Raw genomic sequence first — 19802 nt, forward strand, 5'->3', positions numbered from 1 at the left:
CATGAGTGGCCCATTCTTTGGGCAGATCCTTCCCATCCGGGATGGAATCCCTTCTAACAAAGAAAAAACGACGCTTCCAGTTAGGATCATTCTTGGTGACCTTGAAGACAGGGTGATCCTCCCCGGCTTTCCGTTTCAGCAGATACCGGTAAGAGCCAAAAGTGGTAAGATCGTAAAACTCGGCCAACTCCGTCATCCCCAGATCAATCCCTCTCTGCTCAATGATCCTTTCGAAGGTATACAGAACCCTCCAGATCATCGGCATAGCTTGGATATAAGAGATGCCGGTTAAAGAAAAGAAGGATTGGGTGAAGGATGGAAAAGGATATGAATACCCTATGGTGAATGGAGTAGCAGGAAAGGCCACCCAGGTATCCGAAACAGAATCACTCAGAGCGGTAGGTGTGAAGGACTTGAAAACCGCATTCGCCGGAAAACAATGACGAATTCTGTCTATGTGAACATCAGTAAAACAACACCTCTCCGTAGGAGAATCCTTGATAATCCCCTGGCTTTTTAAAGGACTATCCTTCTTAGAATCCTTGTGTGGAGAATTCCGGAGCAACATGTTTATGACAAGACGGAAACAGAGTAGAAGCAAAAAACAGAGCAAAGGGAAGGAAGAAGGGAAAGAGAGAAGAAGAGGATACCTGATCAAGTCTTCGGTTGTGATTATAAAGGGAAGATACCTCGAATTTAAATACCGAATGATCCTAACCCTATCTCCTATTTATAATGATGATTTGCAGGGATTGTCACATCTGTGACGTAATTATCACAACGGCTAGTCCATGTGTAACGGCTAGTTATCCGGAATCGCCCGTTAGAGATAAGATCAAAACAAAATATAACTCGTCTATTTACAATTAACTCCTTATATTTTGGGGGCAATTGTTAGGGCTGGATTTTTATTATAGGCGATCCTTACACATGATCCTAACCAGTGATCCTTGTTTCTTTGGCAGACAGTGATCCTCCGCAGAACTTCAAGATCAGGATCATGGGGAATTATGGTGATCCTCATACTAACGGCCACTTCCACTCAATACAATATTGTTTTGCAGGAACATCTAGCAGGATATGCTCTAGACATCATGATCCAGGAACGCGTCTTCACAAATATGGCAAGAGCTTAATCGAAGAAAGACGTTGCACAGGATATGGAAACTAGGCTTGATTTATGGGCAGCAATTTAGGCTAGATTGTCTTTATTTCTAAAGGGGTAATGAGCTGATAATTAGTCATTTTACCTAAAATAGGTCACCTACACACATATAAGTACCACCCTTCTTCATTCGGAAGAACACACACGACATACGACACAACTCTCAAGCACTTAGACACTCAGTGATCCTTGTACTCAGCTCATTATCATCCAAAGTTGTAATCATATTTTTGTTATATTGAAGTTGGTGATCGGTAGTTGCCATCACCCGAGGTTTTTTATGCCGGAGATCATTCATTGATCAAGGGCTTTTTCCTCGTATAAATCATCGTGTCTTTGCATCTTTATCACAGAAGTGATCCCTTACTTTCATAATTAACCAAGCATCATACCTCGTTTTCATAAAGTTTGGTTACATTATCCTTGTGTGATTTTTGACCAAAACAATTGTGATGTCCTAGTTGATCTGATATACCCACCTATTTATAGTAATGAATTACAAACAATAATCCCTACAAATATGGGCTACTCCGAATATTCCATTATGAATGTTATGGACCGAGTAATACGGCTTCAACGTCTTCATTTGAACGACTTGGACCGAGTCTTCCGTGGAATAAGTCTTGTTAACGTTGCTAGCTTCTAACCCACGTACCTGCACATAATCCATTAGTAATCCCGAGGATACCATTCAGGATGTTACCAATATCCTGAACTAGCATCCCGGATGTAAACAGATACTACATAAACAAGATATATATCAAGATATTTTCCAGGATATGGGCTCAGAATTTCACCCATAACACAGAATATAATCGTTGACTCCCGACAAAGAAAAAGAATACCTAAGTTATGTAAATTGGTGTATATATAAAAATAAATTACTTATGTAAATTTGTGCAGACATTATAAAGTTACATAATTTCTATCTTTAACTATGTGTAATACACAGGTTTATAATCTTGTATTATAATAAAAATGTTGGAAATTTAGATATTATGAATGGATATTAATTTAGTGAGATTATAATTAATTGAAATTATGATTATTTACTAGACTATTCATATGAAACATAAACTCTTAAGTAGAGTTTTTATGTCAATTTGTTAGTTTTTATTACAGTTTATGTCTCTAATAAATCTCTAATTAAGTACTAGACTCTTCATATGGAACATAAACTCTTAAGTAGAGTTTTTATGTCAATTTATTAGTTTTTTATTAGAGTTTATGTCTCTAACAAATCTCTAATTAAGTGAGACTTTTCTCTACCCCATGTCTTTTGTATTAAAAGTAGGCTATGTGTCTAACTTGATGGGTTTTCATATATAAAACTACAAAAGTAAGAATACAAGAAGGTGACATAAAGTTATGCATGAAGAGTCCTTGAAGAAGAAGTACTTGATGACCCATATGTTGGGAACATATAGAGATAAGTTTCTCTACATGATTCAACTACAATTCTATTCTTAATTTCCAAAAGGTCTAACACTATGTTTTATCCTGTGTAACCTCGGGCGCGTGGCCTTCTCCGGCAGTACAAACTGCTTCGGCTGTTGTACCCTGTGAGACAGACGCGTCGTCTTTAGTAGAGACGCGAAATCTGTTTTAAGGGAAGCATGTTGAACACGTGCCTCAACCACAACCGTCAACATTTGTTTGTTCTTTTTGTAGGAAATTATTGTACAAGAAGACGTGGTTCAAGACCTCGTTGAAGCCTACACAACGGACTGAAAACACAACAAACCATACAAGTAGACGCGGTTAAAGATCAAGTTGAAGACTTTATCTTTTGAAGATATTGGTTTGAATCGATTGTTTTATTAAATATGTTGTAGTTCATATTTATTTTCGTTTGAATTTGTACACGGTTCATGTACTACAATTTCCCAAATGTTTAAAGAGAGTATCTTTATTTTTTTATTAGTTTTACTAATAAAACTGTGACCCATTTCCTACAAGCTTAAAACAGATTTCGTGAGATTGTTTCTACAATCTTAAAACCTTATTTATAAGAATTTTGGGTTCACGAAAAGATTTATAATAAAAAAAATATTTTTAGAGATTATGATCTTATAAATATTTTTTTTTGGGAAATATGTATGTAGTATAACTTGTTGTGTTTGGATTTCTTTAGATTGAGATACAATCTTAAATCCTATACCGTCGTACAAAACAGATAGTTTTGGTTCAAACGTTTGGTTTTGAAACGATTTTGGGAATCGTTAATTTTTCTAACTTTTGTGTTAGATCGGGTTTATTAGTGTAAACCATACGTTTTTTGTAAACGTTAAATTCTCTAACATGTGTGTTAGACCGTAATTATTGGTGTAAACCATACGTTTTTTGTAAACGTTAAATTATCTTAAGTAGAGTTATCTATGTCTTTAAATAAGAGTTTTATGTTACTTGATTAGAGTTTTATGTCTCTAATTAAGTCTTTATTTAAAGTAGACTCTTCATCCATGTAACACCCCGAAAACGGGTTTGGTAATCAAACTCCATTAATACTAAAAGACGGGTAAAGTACCGTTAGTGGTAAAAAGTAACCCGGTAAATATTAGGATTTTGTTGGTGCACTTGTGTCTGTACTTTGTCTGTATTCAGTCACGATGTAAACGATGTCCTTGTCAGTCCTGTAAGTTGACCAAGTCAACCGTCCTCCTGGTTTGACTTGGCCAACAGTTAGAATATGTTTGTATATGGTTGTCTGTCTCGAAGGATAAGAGATCGAAGGATGATGTGGATCCTTCGATCTCCTCGAAAGATATGCTTCGATTGATGGACCTCGAAAGATCATCCTTCGAGGTCTCTGTGAATCCTTCGAAGGCTTTGTGATCGATAGATGATCCTTTGACCATCTATCGGATCCTTCGGACAAGGCAACCTGTGCTGGGTATATATATACCCATGCATTGTGTGTTCACAAGCTAGGAGAGACTTGATAGAAGAAGATGCACACAGAAAGATAGAGAGACACTTGAGAGCATTCTGTCCGAAACACACACACACACTTTGAGAGTTTGCAAAACACATTTGTGAACATTGAGCTTGTAACCGGAACCTTTCATTCGTATTAATACAAGTGGTGTTAATCGGTGAATCTTTGTGTGTTTGTGTTTGTGCTTGTTTCATCCCGGTTTGCTCACTAGCTTGGATTCCGCACTTGCTAGTGGGTTAGTATAACAAGGTTAAGGTTGAATCTCATCCTCCGAGAGGGACCTACAAGTGGTATCAGAGCTAAGGCTCTTTACCTTGTTTAAAACCGGGTTTTGTTCAAGTCTTGGGTTAGTTTTCGTCAAATCTGGAAAACTAACAGTCGCTGTGTTCTTGATGTTCTTGGTGTGTTCATACTTCGAAGGATCAAACTGATTTCGAAAGATCAATCACAACCTCGAAGGATCAAAACAGTACTTCGAAGGATCATTTATCTTTTCGAAGGGTCATCTCACAAGATTTCGAAGGATCACCTTTTCCAGTCAACTACTTCGAAAGATCAAACCTGATTTCGAAAGGTCATCTTGAGATCTTCGAAAGATCAACAACTTCGAAAGATCAACATTATCCCAACAACTTCGAAAGATCAAGATATTTGTGGGATTCAGATCAGATATATTCGAAGGATAACTCTCACCCTCAACTTCGAAGGATCATCATATTCCCAACAACTTCGAAAGATCAAACAAGATTTCGAAGGGTCATCAACAACTTCGAAAGATCGGATCTGATATGTTCGAAAGATAGCAACTGATGTTTGTGAGATCCAGATCTGACATGTGCTCGAAAGATCTATGACATGTGCCCGAAAGATTTACGAAAGATCTGTTAATCATTTTTCGTTTGTATCAACTTACGAAAGATCATCTTTCGAGACCGGTTTGGTGTTTGTCTTTCGTGTGATCCTTCGGTTGATCCTTCGATAAGTTGATCCTTCGTCAATCATCTTTCAAGCTATTGATATAGAATTTATTTTTCTTATCAAAGATGAATCCGAGTTGGTGGGGAACTCCGGCTCCAGACAGTGGAAAATATACAAGTTCGGGTTCCACTCCCTCATGGTTGGGTACACCGACTCCAGACAGTGGAAAATACACGTGTACAAGTTTATCTCCATCATGGGCCGAATCTCCCACAACACCTCGAATTACAGCAGAAATGTGGGCATCGGTTACTAATCAAAAGCAAAGTGAACCGAAAATAACGACAGATTGGTTTGGCAATCCAATACAAGTTCCTGTAAAGCCAGCTCCAACCACAGACTTGTATGGAAATCCATTACCCCCAGTTGGTTTACAACACCATCGTTCTACTGTAGAACCATCATCTCTTGATCCAAAGAACAGTAGTCAGACAAAATCGGCGTTGTATGCTGAAATTGTCAAAGATGCAAGCATTGGTGAATCCTCGGGAAATGATGACAGTTCTGAACATGACAGAAATTCAGATGAAGATGTCTCAACTTCAGTTGAGGGTGATACAACTTCAAGTTCAAGTTCGAGCGAGGATGGATCTAAATGTGAATCATCAAGGGAGGTTATTAATTCTGATGCAGAAAGGCCAACACCTGAGAGTGATTCCAGTCAGGTATGTGCCGATAAACCCACTGCTGTAGATTGTGATAATTGTGCTAGATTAAGAGTTAAGTGTGCTGATCTAGAAGCAAACATGTCTGAGTTGCAAGGCAAACATGATGCTTTACAAGCTAGTTTGTTTGACTTGCAAGACAAACATGTTTCATTGAATGCCAAGTGGTGTGAATTGCAAAGCAAACACGAAGCTTTGCAAGAGAAATATGATGTGACATTTATCCACAACCAGAAGTTGACCGTGGATCTTTCAAAATGCACTGAAGCCAACATGTTTTATGAGAACCATGAAAAAGAGTTTAAGTCGGTAATTGAGAACTTGAAGAAAGATAAAACCGAATTAACAAAAATGGTTTCCAGAAAACAAACTGACATAAATTTGTATATATCTCGCCTTGAGACTATGCAAAAAGAGATGGCTTGTGTGAAAACCGAAAGTGAGGCGATCCAACTTAAGCTAGACAGTTATTTGAGCTCTAGCTATGTGTTGGATCACATCATTGACGTTCAGAAAGAAAAACGGGATGTCACATGCATAGGCTACAAGAAATGTCCACCACCAGTGAGACACAATTATGATGCATTGCCTGACGAGGAGGATAGAGTGTTCTTTGAACCATCTGTTCCTCTAGATGTAAAGGAGTTTGCAACAGGACTCGGATATAAGAAAGATGTGTCATCCAATTCAGATGTATCAGCAGATACATGTGTGTCTTCTGCTGAACTGAATCAGGATCCTCCAGTCATTACTGAGGATGCTGATTCTTCTGATGATGAATCTGATGATGCTGTCCCAGCAAAGTCTGATGCGGAAGTCAAAGATGGGGACATACCTCTCGAGAATTACATTCTATGTGATCCTCCTGCAAAACCCGCTAAGACTGTTGCAATCGAGTCCTCGTCTGCACAAGAGTCGGAGGGTGTGAACTTGCTGTACACTCTTGTTGGTGATGATAAAATTTATTCAGACAAAGATTTTCCGATTAAGAATGTTAATCAATCATTAATCAGTGAAGTCTTTCAAAATTCGACAAGTAAGTTTTTGGGAAAGACAGGATCACGTGTTACAGTTACACAGTGTCCTCCTATTCCAAAGGCTGAAATTCGAAAACAATATGGCAATCAGAAATTACCAACAGAGAAAAGGCAGCCAAATCATACCAAACCTAAAGGAAAAGCACCGACTCAGGGTCAGAAGAAACAGACCCAAAAGAAAAACAAGAATGTGAACTTTGTGAAATCTAAGGGACGGACAAAATCGAAACTTTTGAGAACAAATCTAATTTAGATTTTGTTAAACAAGCGACAGTGTTGAAAAGAAATGATCCAAACTGTTCAAAACCTAGTACCTCGGGATCACAAAGTTCATCATCGTCGGCAAGACGATCACATGATGCTTCGGGGATTGTTGAACGAAGATATTGTTTTGAATGTGGTACAATTGGACATATAATTCGAAATTGTCCATATCTTCATAAGTTGAAAGCAAAGGTTGATGATCCCCGTGAACAAAATCATGCCGCCCAAGAGAATAGAAAAGGCAAACAGGGCGAAAACAAGAAAAAGGATCGGAAGATAAACTTGGTGAAATCAAGAGGGACTGATAAAATTGATACTTTCAAAAGCAAATCCAATAAGGATTTTGTTAAACAAAGTAAAATTTTGAAAAGAAACAGTCAAAACAACTATACACAACACACAAACGGTTGTGATGTAGGACCAAGTACCTCAAGATCACGAAGTTCATCATCCAGCTATTACAGTTATGATACTCCGAGGTTTGTTGAGCGGAGATCATGCTTTGAATGCTGTGAGTATGGACACATCATTAAGAATTGTCCATATCTCACCAAGAGAAAGTCAAAAATTGATGCCCCCCATGGTAACAATTACCATAAAAGATCTGTTTCACCAAAACAGGACCCTCGTCTTGTTAAACAACGAGAAAAGAAACAGAAAAAGAAACAAAGAAAAGAAGCTGAAAAGGTTTTAAAACCGGAGGTCATCCAAACAAAATCTGTTAAATCGGATGTTAAACATGAAAAACAGAAACAGATTTGGATACCAAAACCGGTAACTGTTTCAGGGGGAGCTGCATCAATTCCGAATCATTGGGAAATGGATGTTACAATTCTCGATGATGACGGACGACCCAAGTCTGTGAAGGCTTGGGTCCCCCTCTCCAAATAATCTCTGAGTGAGTGTGCAGGCTGTTCCAGGAGGAACTATTGATAGTCTTACGATTGTTGATAGTGGAGCGTCCATGCACAAGATTGGCGACATAAGGCTCCGAAATATTGTTACAAACTAGGAGAATGTTGTTGCCATTGATGGAGAGAGAGGAAAGAAAAAGAAAAAGAAGAAGAATATGTTGGTGAAAAAGGAATGAAGTTGAAAAATTCGACCAGATGAAAAATGTGCCAAAATTTGGTTGTTATGGTTCTTGATCGGGTACTCAGGAAAGATTCGAATAAAATGTACGCACTAGAAGCACGTCTGAAGTTCACAATCAGCAAGATAAATGTGCAGTGTACATTTCTTCGCGGTGTGATTGAAGAAAATGTGTTTGTTGAACGAACTACACCGGATGTGCAAATGTCTTGGCGTGGATTGAACAACCACACACTACTTCTCAAGAGGAAGACAAAGACCTTCGCTGGTGCAATGTGGAAGACCAGCCGGAACCAAAGGTTTTTGATCATGTTGCTGTGAAAAGATTCTCCAGTAGCTACAAAATCGACTTTGAAGTCCACACCGGGTGGATATCCAGTTTGGGAGAGTGCTCAAATTCCTTGCAATGCACGAAACAGTTGCAGGATACGGTTTTTAAAATTTCTAATCTCTCCTATACTTGTTGATTTTTAAGCTGCTTTATGAATTATTATCATCTCATACAGCACTCTTTGACCTGACACTTTGATCTCGAATATCACCTCACACGTGATTGAAAGTTGTCATGGTCCGCACCGCTTACCGACATGCCAACTGATTTTTCCAAATTCAATAAAATCATTTCTGATTAAAATTAGTTTTGGTAAACGGCATTGAGGTAAAATAACTTTGTGTTTTAAATTTGTCTTAGTTTATTGATTTTAGGGGGAGTAAATCCAAAAATCTGAAAATCCAAAAACATCGAAAAATTTCAAAAACACAAAAACAATAGAAAAGCAAAAATGAGTTTCCTGGTGAGCAAAAGAGAAAATGATAGTACATCAGTGGTCTATCCAAACCTCTTTAAACCTTAAATGAAAAACGGTAAGCAGCTCTATATAAGATGTATCGGTAGGCTCACAATCATTTTAAAGTGTGCAGGGTGATATAAATCTTAATCGACTGAAGACCAGGTGGGAACCATTCATTGGCATATGGTCTTAGTACCGAAATTTCGTTTGATAGATTGCCGAGGTTCTGAGATATTCGGTCTTTATGCTGCTTATCATCTGGGTATCATGGTTGTATCTTTTACCGAAAAATAACGGGGACGCAAGTCTAGATCTTCCATGATACTATACATACGTGTACATATTACATATTACATACTGCATTCGACCTCAATAAGTGATAAACAATCACATGTCCAAACAAATAAGTGATAAAATATCACATTTATCCGGGAGTCAAGTTCGTCTCTCTGCTGTACGAAAGTACTGACCTGTTCACGGACTTGCTCCTGTGCCCTCATGCATATGAAAATCAAGTTCCTCATCAATAAGTGATTACATCACATAGGGCTTGTTTTCAAATAAAAATAAGTGAGAATCTCACATCATATACGGTCAAACAGATGATAATCGGTATACTCACCGGTAAGATGAATTCTCGTGCATACCTTGATACGGGAATGTGTCGTGATGTGGATGAACACCGGTCGGTAAGTATAAATCATACCTTAACGTATCCCTTCGCCATGATTACATCTGATAAGTTGAGCTTAAGTGGACAACAATACCGATAATTGTTATAGGATGCTTATCTTAATGTTAACTAACTAAACAACAAGAGCGTTTTGGCATGACCGTACACTGATATGATTCTCTTACCCTCGAAACTCGCAAAAAGAATGTCTGTATATATTTATTTATTGCTTTCAGTCTTTACATTTGAAAAATTCAAAAATACAAAAAGATTTTATTTCTGCTTTATTTTCGATCGTATGATGTTGGAACTCGAGTCTTCGTTACTTGAAACCTGAACGAAAACCGAATTGACTAAATCTTCATAAACGGTCGAAATTTGCAAATTTTGAAAGTTAGAATTTAAAATTGACAAATTTATTAAACTTTCAAACTGTCGGACGGTGTTTGATTGTGACATGGTCATTAGTGTGTCATTTGTTTATGTTAACTATATTCCAAGCAGTTGTTCTCATTACGCGTTTAGATTTCTTGCATGTGCAGATTCTAAAGGCTAGGAGAACATAGTCGATGACAAGCTTTGGGATGAAGACACGACGTGAAGGCACTCAAATGATGAAGTTGATCGAGTTGCCGCTGACCATCATCAACACCACAAGGATCTCACTTCATAAAGATCAAGTATTTCACGAGCATAACTCAAGGGGGAGCTTATGTTAAGGGGGAGTTTGTCAACACACTTCCTACATGATACGGGTAGTTTGTTGATACACTCTCTACTTTCAAGACGTGAAGACTTTAAAGATCCTCCGACATTGAAGACTTGAAAGGACATCAGAGTCTTGAAGGCATGAAGATCGAAGATGATCAAGATCGAGACAAATTTGCAAACATCGTAGATCGAGACAAAGCTACAGCCAAGGGGGAGTTTGTTGGTGCACTTGTGTATGTACTTTGTCTGTATTCAGTCACGATGTAAACGATGTCCTTGTCAGTCCTGTAAGTTGACCAAGTCAACCGTCCTCCTGGTTTGACTTGGCCAACAGTTAGAATATGTTTGTATATGGTTGTCTGTCTCGAAGGATAAGAGATCGAAGGATGATGTGGATCCTTCGATCTCCTCGAAAGATATGCTTCGATTGATGGACCTCGAAAGATCATCCTTCGAGGTCTCTGTGAATCCTTCGAAGGCTTTGTGATCGATAGATGATCCTTCGACCATCTATCGGATCCTTCGGACAAGGCAACCTGTGCTGGGTATATATATACCCATGCATTGTGTGTTCACAAGTTAGGAGAGACTTGATAGAAGAAGATGCACACAGAAAGATAGAGAGACACTTGAGAGCATTCTGTCCGAAACACACACACACTTTGAGAGTTTGCAAAACACATTTGTGAACATTGAGCTTGTAACCGGAACCTTTCATTCGTATTAATACAAGTGGTGTTAATCGGTGAATCTTTGTGTGTTTGTGTCTGTGCTTGTTTCATCCTGGTTTGCTCACTAGCTTGGATTCCGCACTTGCTAGTGGGTTAGTATAACAAGGTTAAGGTTGAATCTCATCCTCCGAGAGGGACCTACAGATTTAAATAACTAAAACTAATGTTAATTAAAAAGAAGAATAAACACTTTGAGAAACAAAAGTTTATTAGAGGCCCGGGTTAACGGGACTTAAAATAAAACGGGATATATACCCCGAAACTCACTAGGAAACTAGGAATATCAACCTAGTTAGTAAATTGTTTAGTAAAACAATAATGAGAAACATGAACTAATGATCCTCTTTAAAAATCCTTGAAACTACAAGGACCAAAAGGGTCCTAGTGTGAAAACATGATTTTAAGTAAAAGACTTAAAACACCAAAACACACACTCATGTGTGTGTTTGGTCGATTATCATCAGGAGCAAAAAAGGGGCTCTCACAAAAGCCCTAAAACTCACAAGAATCTAGCAAAATCGAAGATGAATCAAGCTAAAATTTGGGGCTTTTAATAAAATCGTGATCACCAAGCTTAGGGGATCACAAGGTATGTTGAATTTTGATGTTTAGTGATATTTTGAATTTTGTGATAAACATGCATGAACGAAATTCTTGTTTGAATGTTGAATGTTATAGTGATATTGGGTTGAATCTATGTCTAGAAACAAACCCTAGATGCAAACTTGTAAAATTGTGCCATAAACTAGTGATTAGTCAATTAACCAAGTATGAGCCAAGTGGGTTTTGACTAAATAGTGAAGATGATGATATGTATGTGCTTAGAATCATCATATTTAATAGTTGGAGCAAAATACTTGAACAATTTATAAGTTCGAGTGAATGCTCATATGTGACTTGAAATGGGTTTTTTTGTATATTATGATGAAATTAGTGTTTTTGTTCATATAAATAGGTGTTTGGAATCATGATGTCTACTAATTAATTTGTAGAAGTTGATTATATTAGATGTTCGGATGAATGTCTAATGCTATGATGAAACGGGTTTTTACATATAGATAGAAACCTTTAGTTCTTGCTTAACAAATGAATAATTAACTTTGATAATCAAGAGCTAAGCTAAATTGGTGTTAATAATAGCATGAACTTAGACTTGAAAAGTAGTTAAAACGGTGGCGTAAGAATAATGCCTATCGGATACTTGACAAAGTGCTTAAATGAATTGTCGAGGTTTATAATATAATCACTTATGTTAATAGGCAGTTTGACCTTTAAAAGTCAAACTGACCAAAATGAAATCAAATGGTGAATTTTGATGTAAAACCCGTAAGATGGAATAGTTATAATTAATGATGACTAATCTAACCGTCTTACGAATTACGATGATAGTTTGACGCTTGACAAGCTAGGTGGAGGCTTGGAAAGGAAGCGGGTCAAACGAAGCAAGCAAGAAGGAAAAGCGTAATTCGGATGCAAGGTATGAATATCTTACACTAGTCATATATTTTAGAATATTCTTTTGTCGTGTTACGAAAAAGACAATTATGACGTAAGCCATAGTAGGCCAAAAAGTTTTAAGAAATGGAATTATAAGTAAAGTGACCCCACGTTGTAAATCGGAGCGAGTCATATATACGAGGTGGTAATAAATGTCATCTCGCTAATATAATTGGTCATTTAGACCAAACGGGTCAAAAGGTGAAAGTATCACCCTTGACAATATCGACTAATGGGTTGTCGAGTTGTATGATTTTAGGGAATAAATAGCACATGGATGTTTGCAGCGCTATCATTTAGCAGCCACTAAGGCAAGGTATTGAAATGGGTCAATATATTGACCCCAGCCAGGTATGTATAATAACACAACTCATCATGTAGAATTTGGAGCTCTATAAGAGTTAGACAAAGTTAAAATATAGATATTCGGTTATCTTTTAGGTAAGCCGAATAAATTGAGTTATGATTATAGTGTTTTAGAAGCACATGGGTTTACAAACAAGAACTATAGTTAAAAGGTCGGATTTTGAGTCAAACAAGTATTTAAAGGTTCTTGTAGTAAAAGAAGGATGAAAATTTATCAAACTGCCCTTGTAAGCTAATTCGAAGGAACGACCCTTAAATGTGGTTCGGAAACGAGTCTTAGGATTAAATAAATGCTTAGAATGAGAATAGGTAGTGAAAGATGTAAATTCTTGGGTTGAAAGACTTTATATGAGTCCTTGCCGTAAAATGATAATTCGAGGGGTAAAACTCGGAATATATAGATCTCCACATTAAATCCACCACAAATATAGTTGTGGTGGAACATTACTTGGTAAGAAATGTGGAAATATAAGGCTAGATACAAATGAAAGCGAACCATGTTTAAAATATACTTAAATACCCTTACCGGGTCAAAATAAGTATACGAGCGAAAACGGATTAAAATATATAAGAAACCCGCAATTAGTACCTAACATGGTAGAAAATATTGAATTGAAGTGGTTCATGTGAAATAATGATCAAACAAATATGTTTGTTTGATAAATGCGTAAACGGGTCAAAATTTTGTAAAAAGGTAATAAGCCGAAGGCATAAAAGTCTCAAAATTTATTAAGCCGGATGTCGGATTTTAACTCCATATGATGGAGAATCAAATTACAAACACGTAGGAAGAAAAGGTAAGTCAAACGGACAAGCGGATTGAAAGATACGAAAGTTTTCGTGTCAAAAACGGAAAAATGGAAGAGTCTGATACAGGGGCCACCGTAACTTACGGTGGGCACCGTAAGTTACGGTGGGGACTGAAATTGCTACGGCAGTTATCTCCTGTCTTACGGTGGAGTATTTTAAAACAGGGGCTACCGTAAATTACGGTAGCCACCGTAATTTACGGTGGACCCTGTACAAAAATGTATTTTAATCATGTTTTGTTTTCCCGGACTCGTTTAGATACGTTTTAAACCCCGTATGAATAAAGCATTTCATGTTTATGAAATGTAGGTACTTTTTGGATGCCGGAAGACGATCAAAGCTCAACGAAGAACCGAACACGATAAAGATACATGCTTCCGCACATTGCCTCATCATAAATTTTTAACGACGAATCTGATCACGTTATGTCGAATAACTTATGATTTGTAAAAGTTTTAATAAATCCATACTTTTATAATATGTGTAGTCTTAACTACACATCTAATTGTTGGTATTTACATGTAAAACTGTTAAATAGCAACTAGGGTGTTACAATCCACCCATGGATTGATATGAACAAATAAGTCTTATACTGATTTTTGTAATCATTTGTCTTCTAACATGTGTGTTAGAAACGTTCATGAAAAGCGTTAGTTTGGAAGCAATTTTTTAATTGTTTAGTTTCTAACGTGTGTATTAGAAATGACTTATTTATTTGAACCATATATGTGTTTTTAGCAAGTCAAATTAACATTTTGTGGAAATGTTAATATTTCTAACGTGCAGGTTAGAATTTCTTTCATTTTAACATGATTGTTAAAAATGGTTAAAATACAAATGCTTTGAAATGTTTTATGTAAACATTTTATATAAGTAATTTGTTGTAGCATTGTTTTTAATGCTTTGTATGATTTAGAAATAAAAGGTCATACATTGAAGTTGATGTTTGATTGACTTCAAGAATTAAATCACCATAAAATGATGGTATAGTTGTGTGGGATTTATCACAAATTTTAATTTGTGATTTCTAAATCCATTTGAGTGAAATTATAATTACTAATTAAACTCTTCATATGGTGAAACTCTTGAGTAGAGTTTTAATGATGACACTTGATGAGTTTTATTAGAGTTTAAATCTATAACTATTGAGACTCTTAACTCTTCATATGGTGAGACTCTTGAGTAGAGTTTTATTGATGAAATTTGATGAGTTTTATTGATGAAATTTGATGAGTTTTATTAGAGTTTAAGTCTATAATTATTAAAACTCTTAACTCTTCATATGGTGAAACTCTTGAGAAGAGTTTTATTTTTGACATTTGATGAGTTTTAGTGATGACATTTAATTCTTTAATTTGGTCATATTTTGTATACATAAAATGACTTAAATTTTCTAACACGTGTGTTAGAAAATGTGTATCATGAATACAAGGTTAGAGATTGTTCATAATGAACAGGAATGTTTTATGTAAACATTTAATTGCATATGTGTGTATTAAAAATGATGAGAAATGGTTTATTTTATAAACTATATCTTTGGAAAACGTTTTATGTAAATGTTCGATTCTATAATGTGTTCGTTATAACATTTTTTTCTAACATGTGTGTTAGAAAATATTTAGTACATGTGTAGTAAGACTAAACACCATTTGATATTTTGGGTTTTGATCTATGTTTTCATAACCCTAATTGATATTATTAATATTGTGTATTGCAAAATTGTTTTGAATAATTTTTAAAACAAAGTTTTTCATAACATTGATAATTCAAATGGTCCGCTACTCTTACTAGAAGTAGCATGTGGTGAATAAAAGAGAAACTCTTGAGTAGAGCTTCTTGATGACACTTAATTAGTCATTTATTTGGTGAAAAAAAAAACAACATGGTGTTGTTGTGAACAAATTTAATTGTTCAAGTTTATTACTTAAATGTAGTCTTTGTAACAACTTGGTGTTGTTTTGAGCATAATTGTCCAAGTTTAAAGTTTCAAGATGAAATGGGGAACTTGTACTTACAAGTGCATGGAGTCTTATTGAGGGAGTACCTCAAGATATGCCATAGGATGATATCGTTGAGAAGTTTTCGGTCAGATTATAAAGTGTTGAGGATCAAAGAACTTTGATATTTGATGTCTATATATCGTCTATACTTCCGTTTAAATTTCAAAAGTGTTCGGCACTTATGATTTAATTTTCAATGTATTTTATTATTTTGTGTTCAATATCTTCGGATAACACATGCAATTTTTTACAAAGAAATAAATCACTAATGTTTGTGACGTATAAATTATTTTTGTGAAAATAATTATAACGCCAATTATACATTGTTTAACAGAATATGGTTTTAAACGGATAGTACATAAAAATTCTTGAACATAAACAACTTAAGAGTTGTTGCATTGACTAAATGTCAAAGACAAGACATCAAATGTGTAACCACATCATGAGAGAATAGTGAAAGAACGTACTGAGCGTATTGAGATGAAATACACAAACGAGATTCATGTCGACATACTTCGTTAGAAGTCATTGGAAAATTCACAAGTGTGAATAATAAAGCTTGCGAGATTTGTTCCAAGTGATCTACACGTAGATGCGTCTACCACTTGATTATTGTTAGAACTATATGGAGATTTTAGCTTCGTTTGGGAGAGCATCCTAAATATACATATCTCCTAATAAATAACAATAATTGTGTGCAAATCACTTATGGCAAAATTATGAATGCCATGTTGTTGAGTGTCAATCTAGTTGACTCTATGTCACACATAATAGTGATTGTAGACGAGGAACATTCATCTTGTTGGTGATGAATGTGTTCACCAACTGACTTGGATTAAGACTTATGTTTAAGTCCTTATGAGTCAATGGTAAAGTGTTGGAGATCAAAGGTAAACAAGTTATGTTCTTTAAATAAATGATAAAATTTAGTTATGTGTTATATACTATAATTTGTGAGACCTTCCTAAATATTGATGTTTTAGGATTATGAATAAGTCTCATTATTTTGTCTTAACAAGGGATGAATGTTGCAAAGTGATATTATGATATCCTTAGGGCTGTGAAGAATCAGAATGATGCATCTTTTATTCACATGCTAAAGTATTGTAGTCTAAAGCATGCTAGACTAGTACTTGGTTAATTATGGGTCTTGACGAAGACTAATTAACTCTAAACATTCAAATGTGTATGAACACAAAAAGAATTTGTGTATAGACAAAGTTGAGGGAGAATTTTCATTCATTATAAGGAAAAGACATGTAACTTTTTAAGAGTCTGTTCGAAAAGCTAATGAGGAGAACTCATGGTCTAAGCTTATTCTAGATGTTAAATTAGAATTATTTTAAGTTAGTGACAAACTTATGACAATGGCATGTGTTGCTTTGGTCAGCTCGGAAGCTTATGTAAACTAATGCAATATGAATTGAATTCACTGATACAATGAGGTTGATCTTGTTCAATCATATGTGTATAAATGTCGCCATAAGTGGTGTCACGGAAACGTTGATCAAATGGCAAGAAATGTGGGGGAGGATCCATTTAAGAAACAACCCTATAAGGGTATGTAAAAATGGTTCTCATTAACCCATCTAGATGTTATCCAATAACACTTCAATGTGGGGGTGTCTTGCATTTGTTTTTGGCAATAAGGGTTTTATAATCCAATCTAACATTGCAAATAGACGACTAAGTGGAGGACACAAATGTCGTAGTGCATAATGGAGATGTGTTTGCCTCAAATGATAAATGTATCATTCTAAGACAAATATTATAACCAAATTCAGGTGGCCACTGAGGCTATAGTCTTAGAAGTAGACATGGCCGGCCCTGGGGTGGGCGGGGAGGACCACTGGCCAGGGCCCGATATTTCGAGGGGCACGTTTTTTATAAAAAAAAACCCCGATATGTATATTTAAATATTTTTTTAAATCGGGTACATCCATACAAACACCAACATAGGTCCACTTACAAAACTGTTCTTATGTTTTAGATTAGTTATTAACCCCTTTGGCATTAGGTTTAGACCTTTAGTGAGCCAAATACCCAATTTCGTTAAGGCCTAAGGGCACATTTTTTCGAGCTCGAACAAGGTACACGAATTCACAGGGTCGGCCCTGGAAGTAGACAATAGGCAATGTTAACTTTTGAGTTACGAACACGTCATGACAATTGATCTCAACTGTAAAGTTATCTTTAGTGACTTGTCAAAGACAAAGATGATGTTATGTATCCAACAACCTAAGGGTTTATTAGAGATCAAGTTGTGGAATGAGACTAAAGCCCATGGAAAAAGGGTGTGTGAAGGAAACCTACCTTAGTTGACTGGAGATCCCAAGATCTTAGTTCAATAGGACAACGAATTCATATGCCTAAGGGTGGTCACTATGGGGGCATAGCTGATATGCATAAAAGCTAGTATATATGGTTATATATACTCCCTAAACGATAAAAGGGTGTTTAAATACGTCCTAGTTCATTCCTATGAAATTCAGTGACAAATTGTGAGGCTAAGCATATTATGTGGTAAATGATTTTGCGTAATCATGATAACCACGATGCTTTTAATGATTTAAGGAGAATCACCTATGTTAGAGAGAAGTGGGGTCGCTTCGAATGGAATTGGGGGGCACAATTCCTAGAGCTCTCGCAGAACCAGGAAAGTGTTCCACGACCATTATTGGACACGACTATGAGGGGATGACCCGGCTAAGGAGAGTATTGTGTGAAGTGTATTGTCGTCTACACAAATGGGGGTTTGTTCAAGGACATCGTGTCTACAAACCACTAGGAGGCTAAGTATGCTTCACAATAAAAAGTTCAAAGGGAAACCTACTTATTCGACAATACTCAACTGTCGAGGTTTTTTTTTGGGTAAAGAACTGTCGAGGTTCCATTGGAAACTTTGTATGTTTTGATCAATCTCCATTCATGTGGGGGATTGTTGGAAATTTAGATATTATGAATGGATATTAATTTAGTGAGATTATAATTTATTGAAATTATAATTATTTACTAGACTATTCATATGAACCATAAACTCTTAAGTAGAGTTTTTTTTGTCAATTTATTAGTTTTTATTAGAATTTATGTCTCTAATAAATCTCTAATTAATTACTAGACTTTTCTATGGAACATGAACTCTTAAGTAGAGTTTTTATGTCAATTTATTAATTTTTTATTAGAGTTTATGTCTCTAATAAATCTCTAATTAAGTGAGACTTTTCTCTACCCAATGTCTTTTGTATTAAAAGTAGGCTATGTGTCTAACTTGATGGGTTTTCATATATAAAACTACAAAAGTAAGAATACAAGAAGGTGACATAAAGTTATGCATGAAGAGTCCTTGAAGAAGAAGTACTTGATGACTCATATGTTGGGAACATATAGAGATAAGTTTCTCTACATGATTCAACTACAATTCTATTCTTAATTTCCAAAAGGTCTAACACTATGTTTTATCCTGTGTAACCTCGGGCGCGTGGCCTTCTCCGGCAGTACAAACTGCTTCGGCTGTTGTACCCTGTGAGACAGACGCGTCGTCTTTAGTAGAGACGCGAAATCTGTTTTAAGGGAAGCATGTTGAACACGTGCCTCAACCACAACCGTCAACATTTGTTTGTTCTTTTTGTAGGAAATTATTGTATAAGAAGACGTGGTTCAAGACCTCGTTGAAGCCTACACAACGGACTGAAAACACAACAAACCATACAAGTAGACGCGGTTAAAGATCAAGTTGAAGACTTTATCTTTCGAAGATATTGGTTTGAATCGATTGTTTTATTAAATATGTTGTAGTTCATATTTATTTTCGTTTGAATTTGTACACGGTTCATGTACTACAATTTCCCAAATGTTTAAAGGGAGTATCTTTTTTTTTATTAGTTTTACTAATAAAATTGTGACCCATTTTCTAATATATATATATATATATATATATATATATATATATATATATATATATATATATATATATATATATATATATAAATATTATAGCGCTCAGTTTGTACCAACTTTATAACATATTTATACATGCAATTATAACAAAATAACTATCTTAGATTATAACACAACTATATATGTA

Source organism: Helianthus annuus, chromosome 14 (assembly GCF_002127325.2).
Source record: "Helianthus annuus cultivar XRQ/B chromosome 14, HanXRQr2.0-SUNRISE, whole genome shotgun sequence".
NCBI lineage: Eukaryota > Viridiplantae > Streptophyta > Magnoliopsida > Asterales > Asteraceae > Helianthus > Helianthus annuus.